This window comes from Typha latifolia, chromosome 10 (genome assembly GCF_019914945.1).
Source record: "Typha latifolia isolate L0001 chromosome 10, TyphaL0001v2, whole genome shotgun sequence".
NCBI classification, from domain to species: Eukaryota; Viridiplantae; Streptophyta; class Magnoliopsida; order Poales; family Typhaceae; genus Typha; species Typha latifolia.
The window spans coordinates 5946818-5962467 of record NC_133095.1 but is presented as its reverse complement, the minus strand read 5'-3'; positions in this window follow the sequence as shown (position 1 = coordinate 5962467).

Genomic DNA, 15650 nt, shown 5'->3' with positions numbered 1-15650 from the left:
TGATACAGAAGTGAGCTAATATCCTATTCTATTGTTCAGTTGCATACTAATATAACAACGAGTAATAATTGTATTTAATATGACATAAAATTAATATTAAAATAATAAAAAATAATAAATTTATAATATGAATTGTTGAAATTTAAAACAAATAACAATGTAATGGTAATTAGAGTAATAATTATATTTAATATGACATAAAATTAATATTAAAGTAACAAAAACTAGTAAATTTATAATATGAATTTTTGATATTTTAAAACAAATAATGATGTAATAGTAATTCGGTGGTGTCTAATCTCTGAGTAAAATATAATTTTAAGCTAAGTTATTGTATGAAATAAGATAAGAGATAATAATTAATTAGTATACTAGGATATATAAGCTAAGTTAGTATTTAGTTACTATATTAGAATAAAAAAATTTACTTAAAAAAAAGACTATTTCTATCCGAACTTAAAAGAAGCTTAGATTATTGGTCCTCCTTTTTATTTTCGAAAAGACAAGAAAAAAAATTCACTAGCAGGGCATTCGCCATTCGGCCATTTAGTGGGGATCCGAACCATTCTTTTTAGAGTTTTTGACCAATTTAGTGTTGCTCCAAATTTTATTTATCAATATAGACTATCTATTTTACTGTATCCCTCTAAAATATGCTGAACTTTTAAGTATTTCACCCCAGGGGTAAAAATGCTAGTAAGATACTAAAATACTAACTTAAACGGATTTTTACAAATAAAATGCTAACATGTTTAACATTTTAGCATCAAATAAAAATGCCGAACTGATCAACAAATATATAAAAATATAAAACGCTCAGTAGCTACAGTAAAATAAATTCTTTTTTGTAATAAATTTGAGGGACAATTTATTTTAGTAAAAAAATTTAGAACTGGACAAGTTTAGTCAAATTCTTTTTAGGTAGCTACACTTATTTCTTAACTTTATGTCAAAAAAACTTATATTGATTTAAGTTATTATAATATTTAATTGTAAATTAATATAATAATATAATAATTATATTTGACGTCATATAAAAAGTAATAATTTAAAAAATATTTTTAAATAACTAAAATACTTTTATAATGGATAGATGTGGAGAAAAAAAATATAAAATGGATAGATGAGAAAAAATGAGAGAAGAAGGAGGGGGATTGAAATAATATTGGGTAATTACATTTATACCCTCAAAATTATACTTGGTATTCACCAGTATCTCCTAATTTTTTTTATTACCCCCTAAACTTTTAAGAAATTTTAATATCATCCTTCTGTTAGCGCATTGTCAGATAAGGAATCATCTTACGTGGTAATCATGTTAGAGTATATCAGATGCAAAATGACTTAGATGCCTTAAACCATCCTTCCCACATTTCTTCCCCATTCTCCCCCTCCCCCATCTCCATCCTTCGCTGCCTTCTATTCTCTCCTTCCCTCGTGAAAGGGAAAGGGAGGTATATAGCATATTGAGCCCTATGATTACATTATATAGAGTTTGTGTACAATTGGAGATTTTGTACAATCAGTAAGTTGCTAAGTATGGAAAACTAAATTAGGTAAAACACCAAGTATGGGAAGCTAGCTTTACAAGGAAATGTGGCAACCTAAAATAGACAGGTATTGTTTGAAGGATTCGAAGAATCAGCATGAGATAATTTGGTAGAGGGTTCAATATTATCTCTAACAGCTCCTTCCCTCTCTTTTATTTTTTAATACACCTACTTAGAGTCTTTTCTTATTACATTAGTTATTTATTTTTATTAAAATAATTTTTCTATAGGTCGTATTCGAACGCGGTTGGGGGCACGTTCAAATGCATTTGTGAACGTCTACATCAGGTTCGCAAATACAAAGAATGCGAAATGCGCGTTCAAACGCGACCGGGTGCATTCAAACGCGGCGTTCGAACGCTTGCATCGCGTTCGCATCGACAGAGAACGCCTTTTGCATGTTCAAACGCGATCGGGCGCGTTCGAACGTGATCGCTGAGAATCTTCTAGAATTAGAGTTAATAATTATTATTTTGGCTTGTTGGCTAACTTCTATAAAGGTATGGATGATAGTCAAAATCATTATGCTATTGGAATATTGGCTTCTTTTCTCTCTATCTTCTCTCTAGTCTCTCTACCCTAATCTCCCTCCTCCCTTTTCACCAACCTATCACCTACTACCATTGACAAGGTCTCTCCTAATTTCTAATCTCTCTTGTCTGTCAAGTCCTCTCTCTTTCTTAGGATCTCGACCACTTCTTCCCCTTCGTCTTCATCACTTAAACAACATCTACTATCCACCCTCATCTCCATTTCCATCCATAACTCTAGCATCCACTCCACCCGTCACCACCACCATCATCCGCACTAAATCATAATTTCGTCCCAGTTGTAGTTTGATTTTGTGAAGGGAGTAAATATAAAAAACATAGATCACAGAGTTATAAATCGATTTCACTTAGTTTTATAATTTTCTAACTATAAAAAAATATTTGGTGAATATTTTCCCTCGATTGTGTGGACTGCTTCCTACAACAGATCCAGATCTTGAAGGAATCATTCTATGGCCTATCATTAGTATAAGAGTTTATCAATTTGGTACTGTAGACCCTAACATTGGTATCAGAGCTAGGTGAACCTCAGACCTCCATTAATGGTTGAAACAAGGAAGATGACATCGATAAGGAGACAAATGGAGAGCACACCGATAAGGAAAGACTCAATCCATGATAACCATAACTGTGATGCTGATTTCTTTAGAGCGACCACGACAGGACCAAGTCAACCAACGTCCATGGGTGTGAACATGGGTTTGGCGGATGAATTTAAAGGCATGTTCCAAACATTACTGCATAGGGTTAACGCAATGCAGAATAATCATAAAGCTTTAAAGGAATATGTCATGAACCGATCAGCTTCGTCATCTCCTCGACGAAGATTGGGGCCCCAAGAAGGACCGGTGGTGCGACCACACCGAACTGATACCCCACAGGTCCAAGTGCGACATGTTAATGTCAATGACTCTTTTTTACCTATTCCAACACATTATCCCCCACCTCCGATACACAACCTAAGACTGGCGGTGGTGGAACCCGAGAGGCGTGCGACACCGGTGCGCTTCGTCGATGAAGAGGATTGACACTTTGATGGGTTCTTATACCAAAGATAGGCTACGCAACGATTCCTTCAAGATTTGGATGTATTATAGGAATTAGTCCGCGCAACAGTGAGAAAATATTCACCAAATTTTCTCCGATTGTCAGAAAATTATGAAACTAATTGGGTTAGATCCGTAACTTCCTGATCTATAATTTTTGTATTCACCTCTTCACAGATTCAAACTTCAACTGAGATGAAAACATGAAAGAATGCGGGTGATGGTGGTGGTGACGGGTGGAGTGGATGCTAGGGTTATGGATGGGTATGGAGGTAAAGGTGGATGGTGGATGTGATTAAGGAATATAGAGGAAGGGGAAGAAGTGGCTGAAGAGGGGTGACTCAATAGACGAGGTTGATTAGAAGTTAGGAGAAACCTTGCCAATGGTAGAGGTGGAAGGATGGTGAAGAGGGAGGAGGGAGAGAGTCTAGAGAGAAGATAGGAGGCAAAAAATCAATAATCCAATAACATAATGAATTTGAGTGCCATTCACATATATATAGAGGCTAGGCAACAAGTACTAAAATAATAAGTAACCCTAATTCTAGAGGATTTCCGCCGATTATGTTCGAACGCACAAAAGATGTTCTCTGTATGTGCGAATGCGATGCAGGCATTCGCAAGGGCATTTGAACGCGACCTACAGAAATTTTATTTTAATGAAAATAAATGACCAATGCAATAAGAAAAGATCCTAACTAAGTGTATCAGCCCACCATGCTTCCCCCACCTTGCCCTCAAGGTGTAAAGTCGGGGAAATGCTCCAAAATGTCAGTCTCCAACTCTCATGTTGCCTCATCGGATAGCTTGCCAAGCCACTCGACTAGAATCTCCATCTCTAATCTGGTACCATGTTGTCGTCGGCGCCTAGCAAGTACACGAATTGATTCTACGATCTTTGTCTCCTCCAATGGCTCCGGTAGAACTGATCCAACGATTTCATGATCTCCAATGCGCTCCCTCAGTAATGAAACATGGAAGACAGGATGCACTCTCGACCCCTCCGGTAACTCTAAACATATGCAATCGGACCAATACGCTCCAACACCCGAAATGGACCAAAGTAGCGATGTGCTAACTTTTGGTTATGCATCGGATGTAATGTTACTTGTCGATACGGTTGGATCCTCACAAACACCCAACTGCTGATGTCGAACTCCTGCTCCCTATGACTATGATCATAAACTTGCTTCATGCGGTTTTGAGCAAGTTTAAGATGGGCACACAACTTTCTTAATATGGCGTCTCTATCTACCAAAGCTAAGTCCACCTCCATTAGATCTACAGATGCCATTGGATCATAAGCGCGTGATGTCGGAGCCGTGCATTCATATGATACACTTAGTTTGGATCTTTTCTATTGTATTAGGTGTTTATTTTCATTAAAATAAAATTCTTGTATGTCGCGTTCGAACATAGGCGGAGTCGCGTTCAAACACAGGCGGAGTTGCGTTCAAACGCCCTTGTGAATGCCCACGTTCGAATGCCTGTGTCGCGTTCGCAAATCCAGAGAAGAGGCTATTTGAGTGCGTTCGAACGCGATCGGGTGCGTTCGAACGCGATCGATGGGAATCCTCTAGAATTAGGGTTTCATATTGTTTTAGGACTTGTTGACTAGCCTCTATAAATATGTGGATGGCAACCAACTTCATTATACTATTAGAATATTGATTTCTTGCCTCTCTATCATCTATCTACCATAATTTCCTTCCTCCCTCTTCATCATCCTTCCACCTCTACTGTTGGCAAGGTTTCTCCTAACTTCTAATTTCCCTCGTCTGTCGAGTCACCCCTCTTCTTTGGGAACTCAACCACGTCGTGCCCAAATTTTTTTTTATATTTTTTTAAGGTTGGGTTGTTACATTTTCCTTCCTCCTTTATAAAAATTTCAACCCCGAAATTGAAATCACACTTGTATTGTAACAAAATCCACATATCTAGTTTCACTACCTTCTAATCAAATCGACAACTGTGCAATCTCACATTTTTAGAAATATAACTTCTACTTCGTTTACTAGTTTACTCATTAACTCCTAACATTAGACAACCACAAATAACTCCTTTACAAAAATAAAATTTCTAGACTTAGGTCAGTAAGGTAAATCATACTATATCTATAGACATCAATAATTGTAACACCCGTGTATAAAAAAAAAAAAAAAAAAAAATTTAGCGCATGCGCCTTCTCTTTCTCCCCCACCTCTCGCAATTAGTTGTGAGAGGTGGGGAGAAAGTGCGCTGGAGTGGAGCTAACTCCACTCCGCTCCCCACTTCTCCTCATCCCTATTTAAATCTTTTTCCCCTCGAGCTTTTCTACTTTTCGCAACATCTCTCTCTCGCTCTTCCACCCCTTTCTCTCTTCTCCTCCGAGCTGTCGAAGCCTTTGTCACGAACAGCGAGTCACCGAAGCGCCGGTAGCCAACCAAAACCCCCTCATCTCAATCTTTTGGTTAGCCTCCATCTCCTCTTTAGTTTAATTTTAATATTGCCTAGTTAATTATGATTAATTATGAGTATATTCATTACTACCTTCACCGGACAAATTCGTTGGCCGGCGACCTCAGGTCGACTACCCACCGGTCCGGAGAGTTTCCCCTCTTCAGCCCCTTCCCGTGGGTATCCAATTTGGGTACCCACAGGGCGCGAGGGGCGATGCCATTGGGTACCCACGGGGCGCGAGGGGTGATGCCATGTCGCCTCCCACCGCCGAGTTATTGGGTCACAAGCGGCCACCACCGACGGTGGTGGCCTCGCTTGTCAGCCTCGATTAACTCATCTCTTCATATGGAAGAGATGGGTACTCGGGATGAGGGCTTCGAGCCTATCTTTCACCGAACTGGGAAGCTCCATGGCCGTCGGCAATGGAGTTCCTCAATTCTCACCCACCGACCACACCGGCCGGTGGTTCAAAACTCTCCTGCACCGAAGTCAACCTCATCGACTTGGGGAGGAGTCATTGGAGCTGGGCTGCCGGCGACGGGGATCACTAACAGCAGCCCCTCTCTAAGAAGATTGAACTGTGTGGGGTTTGATCAAACCCCCACTAGTTGTGTTGGCTACGGGGTAGGCCGCGACCCATGCCCGTAGCTAGTGGTGGGTTGAGCTTGTGAGCCCAGTCCACCCGACCTCTGTTAGTTACAATGTGGGCCGCAGCCCACACTCGTAACTAGGGGTGGATTGGGCTCAACCCAGTCCATCCCAAATTCTGTGTGGCTATTATGAGCCCAGCCCACCCGATATCTGGGCAACTATAGTGTGGGCCGAGGCCCACACCTGTAGCTAGCCACCTTTTGGCCTTGTGGACTATGGGTAGGCCCACAGCCCACTTCCTCAGCATAATGCTGACTGGGCCTTGAGCCCAGCCTAGCCTATGAACCCTTAAGCCCAGCCCTGTGAACCCTTGAGCCGGCCCAACATATGGACCATAAGCTAATTATTATTTTATTTTCTTTAACTTTTGATAGCTACTTTTCCTTTATTTATGTTATTTTCTCAACCATGTTATTAATAAAATTAGGATCAATACATAATTAAAATAGGCATTTGAATTTATTAGTCTTTTTAATTATCTTCGACACTTGCAAATGTAATTGACTCTAATTTTACCATAAATGACCATTTTAAATTAATGCAAAATAATATATTAATAGGAAAGGATAAATACAAAACCAAGTCAACTACTCGGACCTAGAAAATCAAATTTAATTTATACAACAAGGTAGTTAGTCCTATAAGTTCATCAATCTTATGTTTATTTTATTTATAAATTATTAGACCCATTACTGTGCGGGGAGGATCTCGAAATTCAGGAGGAGCCGACTGATTAGGAGAGTGAGACGGATTCCAGAGATATCCTAGGTGAGTAGAACCCTATATTAGTCTACGAAAAATGTATACTTATGTCATTTCTTACCTGCATTAATTAAATGTCATTTCTTACTTGTAATAATTACATATTATTTCATACTTGTATTAATTACATGTCAATTCTTACTTGCATTATTTACTACTTATTGCACATGTATGATAGGCTCTATGCATTGTTTATAATACATATTATTTTGATGATCATGATATAATAAATAATAGAGGTCATGACACCACGTGCACGTATCATTGTTAGTCAAGTCCCAACTAGGTAGTGCCCCTCTCACCCACTCAACCCGGGGTTAAGGGTAGAGTGTATTATATAGTATTATATTAGCGGTCTACATGTGAGGTCGTTAGCTGGTGGAGCATTCAGGTGATTACACTGCCATAGTTAGAGACTAGTCTAGTATGATATTAGAAAAGATGATTGAGATGTAGGGTTGTAATTATAGCGGTACCCGATGACGCAAGGTCAGGACATCTATCGAGCTATGTGCTCTTACCCACCGTATGTGATGATTCTGCTATGTGCAATGATTTACTAGAGCGGTGTTGATGGGCCTACAACTGGGGTCCTTAGTCTTGTGGCCACAAATAACCGGTCATATGCAGCGTCGCCAAGCATGTATGGGCGATAATACCGCTAGATGACTAGTCCCCCTCAATTTTATGATGCTTTGTGAGACATGTCATTGTGACTCGGTTTCTGTGTGGATTTTTTATGTCAATTGAGCTATAATGATGAAAATTATTAAAAGTTGTAATGTACACATTCCCTGACATGTTTATGGGTTTGCATTTCTATTTATCATGCAATATAATATTCATAGATTACTATTGAATTTTACTTACTGGGCCCCGTGCTCACCGCCATCTTAATGGAAATATTTTAGAGCTAATTATGGAGGACACAGATATCGAGGAGTAGCAGATTCATTTTCCTATTTAGTATTGTTTATTCTGTTATATCTAGTTGGACTTAGCCCCTGCGAGGGTATTTATGTTTAAAATTTGTGTTTGGACTTGTATTTCTAAAGGCTTGTTGAAGCCTGTGATAATTGTAACTTGGATTATTTGTTGGATTATTATGGTATTTCTAGACTTATCTAGATACCTTGTGAGATTATTTCACTGAACAGATCACGTGAGAATCATGTGGAACTCTCCCTGTGAGAAATATGTGATTTTTGAAAGTGAGTGTTTCAACTTGGTATCAGAGCATAGGTTCACCATAATTCGGCAAGTTCTCTAGGGTACAATCCACATATTGATTTAGGAAGTTTAAAGACCATGATAGATTGGACATAAAAATGTTAGTGACATGTAGGTGTAATTTTGAAAATTATAAATAAAGTATTCTGAACTTAACAGGAATGCCACCTAAACGCACTAGATCGATCTGTGCGACTGCTTTTGAGGGAGCCTCTACTCCAGTTGATGAGCCGACCATTGATGCTTCAGCCAGCAATATGGAGGCCCTCGAGTGTTTGGTCGAACAGCAGGAGAGGTTCATTGAGGAGCTGATTCGCGAATGCACGACGGCGGCTAGGATAAACACGCTGGGTGGAACGTCCGAGCATCTTACCCCAACCGAGCAAGCTAGAGAGGGGTCTTCATGGCCACTAAACTAGTTTATGCAGCTTCATCCTCCGGTGTTTAGTGGCACGACTGATCCCATGGAGGCGAACCGGTGGCTTATGGATGTGAAGAAGATCCTGACTACCTTCAGGTGTCCAGAGGATCAGCAGGTGACTTTCGCCACTTTTCTTCTCCGTGGGGAGGCGGAAGAGTGGTGGAAGGCCATTGAGCGCTTGATGCTAGATCGACCTATGGGAGAGTACATCACATGGAAGGCGTTCACAGATGTCTTTGACTAGAAATACTTTCCAACATCCCTCCGAGTTGAGCTGACACGGGAGTTTACCTAGTGAAAATAGGGGAATATGACTGTAGCTCAGTAGGAGGAAAGGTTTAATACCTTGTCCCATTTTTGCCCTAGAGTTGTGCCAGATGATGCTGCCAGAGCTGAGCAATTCAAGATGGGACTACGGATTGAGGTCCGTAAACAGGTGAATATGGCGAGGAACCTAACTTATGCGGAGCTAGTGGAGAACACATGGATAGCCGAGAGAGATTTACTAGAGGAGCATTCTCAGCGGCAAGAGCGAGTGGGCAAAAGTCCAGGTCGCTTGGATGGATATCCGCGAGGAGGTGGTCATCCAAGCAAGGAGCATTCTCAATCTCATCATTCTAAAAAGGCTCGCTCAATAACCTCTATTAATGATCGAATATGTACGCCAATAGTTAAACAAATGCTAATATAATCACTTTCATATACATCATTATCTGTTTATCATCTAGCAGTATAATAAACATCTATTGATACACTATATATGAAATATCATGATCCTCTGTATTCCTTCCATTACTGTCCTATGAAGCAATTAATTCTACTTTCAAATCCTCTATCAGTCATAATAAATAATCATATCTATAGGCTCTATGAATAACTCAATCAAATTATGTCTCCAATTAGTATCATCAAAACAACTAACCTGTTCGAGTACATAATATCTCAATTTAATATTTATGATTAAAACCAACATATCTCATTTCTAATTAAATCATTTAAATCTCATGTTTCTTCAAGAGTCTCAACTTAATATTCTATCACATCCTCTATACAAAGTCCACCACATATACTAAACAATTTAATCTTATAGCATCATCAAAAATCTTTCTGTAATATCATTAACATCACCTAATAATCATTAAAAAAAAGAAGTCTATATATTTGTAATTAAAATTCATCAACCAAAACATACGAACATTATGCTATAATATTCTTATCCTCTATATCAATGTCCAAAACTAAACTAATAATCAAAATATACTTTCACTGTCGTATATGTCATGAGACCATAAACTTAGTAACTGTCATTACTCTATATAATTTCTTTCATTATCATTCTTTTCATCTAATCATATTCACATACTAAGCAGCTACTAAACTAAACCTACTATTGTGTCATCCATAAATAACTAAACCGACTATCGTGTCATCCAGAAATACATACATTAAGTCTCAACTACTGACATTACTCACAATCTAATAATTGTATCCATGTCATTACCCTATTTGGTAATCATCAACTTAGAGATTTAAACGAGACGTTAATCCTCTAGTAATATTATTGGACAAACATATCCCTATTAAATCATCCATCTTACTAATATAATTTATTATACTAGTCATCAAAAAATTCTTTTCTATATACAATCTACAATCATCTATATCACATCACTTAATATCTTTTCCACTATACAAAATCATCATATGTCTTACTCATCCATCCACAATTAATAATTATAATTTTCATAAAAGTCAAAATAATCTCTTTGCACATATATCTTTTTACATCAATCTCCTAATCTCAAGTATATCATAAAAAGGTCAAAAATTCAAAAATATGCTATATCTATTTAGAATAATCTCATATCTACTAATAATAATTATTTTGCATAATTAAATATCTCCATATATTTAGGAATTTCTACACTTTATAATATCATATGAACATGTCGACACCTCCAATATTATGCTCCACATACTATAACATCTCACCATCAATAACATCAATGCATGATTTAGTAATATCTATTCTTATTCATTAGTCGCTCAGATAAATTCTCAATATACTAATATCACAAATTATTTCTATCAATATGGTCAAGTATCAAGACTTAATAATCTCCACATCACAACCTAGATCTCTATCTCAACCAATTAATATTCTACTCGTAAAGATCGATTACTAGCGTAATTTTAAAATAAACCGACAACTACTATACTTGATGGTTTGCTAGATCATCCTTAAACCTTAGCTCTAATACCACCTGAATTATAACGCCCCTGCCCGGCATAAGCACGTGTACGCACACGAGCCCACACGGCACGCCCGGTGCACGCGACAGGTCAGGCGGGTCTTGTCACGCATAGATACTCATGTGCACATATAATCATGGCATCATCAATAAAACTTGCTGACCTATCCATGATCACATAATCTATCACGAAATAAATCATATTATTAACCAAATAAACCTGTTAACATAAGAATATCCAATCCACAATAATATATACTAGACCACTACATAATCTAGCAGGACCCACATAGGCCACAACAAACCATTAAGATACAACTAAAATAACTAATACAAGAGTACACTATGATTTGACCTGTATTATACAAATCATCGTCTAATACAAAAGAGTACAAATATTAAATATTTGTACAACTCAATTTTTATATAAACTATCATTTATACCATCTCGCATCTATAGCTCACCTCATCATCGCTCTAAAATATCTTCTTAAGATATCTCAAGTCACTATCATGTACCACATATCTGAGGGGGCTAGAAAAGAAATAAAGAAAGAGTCATGAGCAAAAGGCTCAGTGAATAGACCTTACCCCGAATCGGTGATGCTAAATAGAGAGTAACTCATATACTGAATAATATGAATTAGAAAGCAGCATGATGCTATATATGAGCATGTATATATATATCTTCAATGATATATATATATATATATATAAATGAAATCAATTCTCATGAATGAGCATATTATATCCTCAACCAAAAATATATCACATGATAAAATTATCATATAACATCACCAAATATAACAACATATTATGTATAATAATTATGATCCAATAATACTAGTCACATCAATGATGATGCTTGATGCATGCCAATCACTAGATAATCGTATATGTCAGAGGCAGATATAATCCACATATCTCTCACTATTATAATCATACGTCTCAACTCTGAATATCATCCACCATGCTGGACTACGATACCCGGCCCCAAACTCAATATACATCATATCACATGCTTAGAGCATACCCTGTCATACACTAAGAGTATCTCTGTAGATAAATCATACCCTATCATATGCTAAGAATATCTCTGTAGATAAATCATACCCTACTATACACTAAGAATATATCAATGATAGTTGTACCTTGTCATACGCTAAGAGTACAATCATCAACCATCACCATACTCTGCAATACGCTAAGAGTATGTCCAGTACCAGTCCGCACCAGATACTGTTCCAGCCACCACATTATATCACATCACATCACATCACATACACATATACTTTTAGGATTTCTTATACATGATAGATCATATGCATATATCCAGTACTGTAATAGATCATACAACTTAGAAATTTAGATGGTAAAAAAGTCAAGAGAAAAATGATGTAATGCAGACTCAAACCATGTATCTGACATATACATACTCCTGCTAGTCTATCACATGCACACTCATGCTAGAGATCATCTTGGTATAAAATCATAACAGTATAATCATCTCCAATCATCTCTATATATCACCAATATATTAATATCCCAGATCAGTCTAATCAAATGCATAATAAAATATGCTTGACTAAAATCATCTCTAGATAAAGTCATATAATAATGCTGAAGGCCAAAACATGCATATACATAATATATAATATATCCTAATTTGAGAAAGGCATCTAGGGGATAAGACTACTTACCGTCTTATCAAAAGACACGAACCACGCATCTCTCACGTCCGTCAGTCAAACATCAACCGTTACACATCACTAGCAAGGTCCATGGGGTCTCCAATAAGGGGTTAGAGATCTGAAAATGTTTAAGTAACATAAAGTTAGTTGTTTATCCGATTATAATCCGTTCGAGTAAAATATAATGATTTATTAGGTTTTAGAATTTCTACTTATCTTTATAACTAGCTAGATTTTTAATTATAAATAAAAATATAAATATAGATAAAAACTTAATTATAATTCAATTATATCTTGATTAATTAGGGACTATGTAGTCATTACTTTTTAAAATAATAAATAAATACATAAGCCGATTATTTTATTTGTTACAAAATAATAATGTATAACAAATTATTATAATTATTTAAAATGTATCTCATAAAAATATTAGTATATAAATTTGATAATTATAATTTACAATTCTATATATTAATCTAATAGAGATATAAATAAATAAATATGAGTATTACTTATATTTATACCTAATTAATCATTGATTATACAAATTATAATTAATACTAATCATATTGAAGAATATATAATATTATTAAAATAGTTAATGTCTAAATAATCTATTTGCATTAATTAAGAAGGAAATACCTAAATAAATAACATAAATAAAATAAAATAATATAACATAAATAAATAATAAATCACTACCAACACTGTGCAGAAAGAGAAGGAGAAGAAGCCAAGGGAGAAGAAGAAGAAATGAAGAAGAAGAAGAAGAAGCGAGGAGAGGACCTGGCGGTAGGGAGGGACTCGGTCGCTGCTGGCCAGCCAATGGCTGGCCCCTCGTCGGTGGCTCTGTTCCGACAAACCCGAGAGAGAGAGAAAGAGAGAGAGAGAGAGAGAGAGAGAGAGAGCGAGAGAGAGAGAAAGAGAGAGAGAGAGAGAGAGAGAGAGAGAGAGAGAGAAGAGAAGAGAAGAGAAGGGAGGGGATGAGGGAGCACCGGTCGCTTATCGGCGACGGGTTGGATGGTCGAAGAAGACGGTAGTAGAGAAAAAGAGAGAGGGAGAGAAATAGAGAGAAACAGAGAAAGAGGGAGGGAGAGAGAGAAGAGGGAAGAGGAGGGAGGAGGAGGAGGCTCACCGATGTCAGTAGCACGGCGATGGAAGCGACGACGATGGTCCGAAGTGGCCGGTGTCGGCATACCGAGAAGGGGAAGCTTAAGAAAGAGGAAAGAGAGAGAGAGAGAATTTGTGAAGGAGAGAGAGAAAGAGAGAGAGAAAGAGGGAGAGAGAAATAGATAAAAAGAGAAAGACGGTGGTCGAGACAGACAGCGATAGCGGGGGGCCCCCCCGGCTAGCTGGTCGTAGTCGGTTGGCTGCGACAACGGTAGCTGGGGCGCGTGGCACCCCCCCACGCAAGCTGCTCATGCAGCTTGCATGGGCAGGAGGTTGGCCACGTCGTGCCCAATTTTTTTTTTTGTTATTTTTTAAGGTTGATTTGTTACAAAACATGTGTAGTTAAACTAACTTATTGATTAGGCAGACTAACAATATAATACTTTTGATGCAATAAAAGTACAATATAGGAGTCAAATAATAAATACCATATAATATTAGTAATAAGGGCAAAATGAAGAGTGCAAATTATAAAGTTTCCCAAATATAAAAATTACATTTTACTCGCTTGTTGTTAAGCCTAAATTCATTTTCCTTATAGTTTTCTTTGTGTCACTTTATTCGCTTGTGGTCTAGTACTTCTTTTAATACATTTGATTGAATTAGATGTCAAATTTAAAGATATTTATTGTGGGCAAAATTATAGTGAATTTGATAAGTCTAGAAAATAAGATTAATCGAATTTCTAGATAACAAAAGTATGATAAATACATTGAAATCAATATTAATTTAGATACATTAGAAAGTTTATCCAAATCCTATTTAACTTTATCCATAAGGATCTATACTTTGATCAAATATGACCAAAATAATAATAATAATTTCAGTTCAGATATAATTATAAAATAGTAAAATTACACAAATAAAATTATAAGGGTAAAAGCAAATTTATGCCTAATCATGGGGGGTAAAAATATAAATTTTTCCTTAAAAAAAGTTAGAAACGGTAGGAGGAAATATTGACCAAGAAAGTAAGCAAGACCCTCGAGTCCCTATGGGTCGCAGAAGCTTCCGACACAGACATTCATGGAAGTAGCAGCCTGAGCATATTAATTACAAACATAAGTAATCCAACATATTAGAATAGAGATTAACCAAATCAATAATAATAGTAATAAAATCTGATTTTGATATTTCTTTCCAATACTCCTAACCAAATTTGATTTTGATATTTCTTTCCAAAAAACACCTCTCTTAAGTTGGAACCAAATCTGATTTTAATATTTCTTTCCAACATTCCCCTTCAAGTTGGAGAGTGAATATCTTGCATGCCCAACTTGGGTACCAAAGGCATAAATATTTCCTTTCCCAAAGGTTTAATCAACAAATCTGCCAATTGATTTGCTGAGCCAATATGCTTAGTAATTATTGAACCATCTTGAATCTTGTCTCGAATATAGTGACAGTCCATTTCTATGTGCCTTGTGCGTTCATGAAGGACTGGGTTTGCTGCTATATGTAGAGCAGCCTTGTTGTCACAATATAAGGAAGCGGGTCCATGGTGAATAAGGCCTAAGTCTAAATAGGCACCGAAGACATGTTAACTCGCAACAAGCTCCAATCATTGCGCGATATTCCGCTTCGACTGAAGACAATGATACAATTTTCTGCCATTTTGATTTCCATGAAATTAGTGAGGACCTAAGGAACACATAATACCCTATAGTTGATCATCTAGTGAGAGGACAACCTCCCCAATCTGAATCACACCCGCAATTTCAAATCATTTTTTGAAGAAAAAAATAGACCTTGACCTGGGGCACCCTTTAGATATCGAACAACATGTAAGGCTGCCTCCATATGATGTCTTCTGGGTTGATGCATGAATCTACTCAAGACATGAACATAATAGGTGATATCAGGTCTTGAAACTGTCAAATATATCAG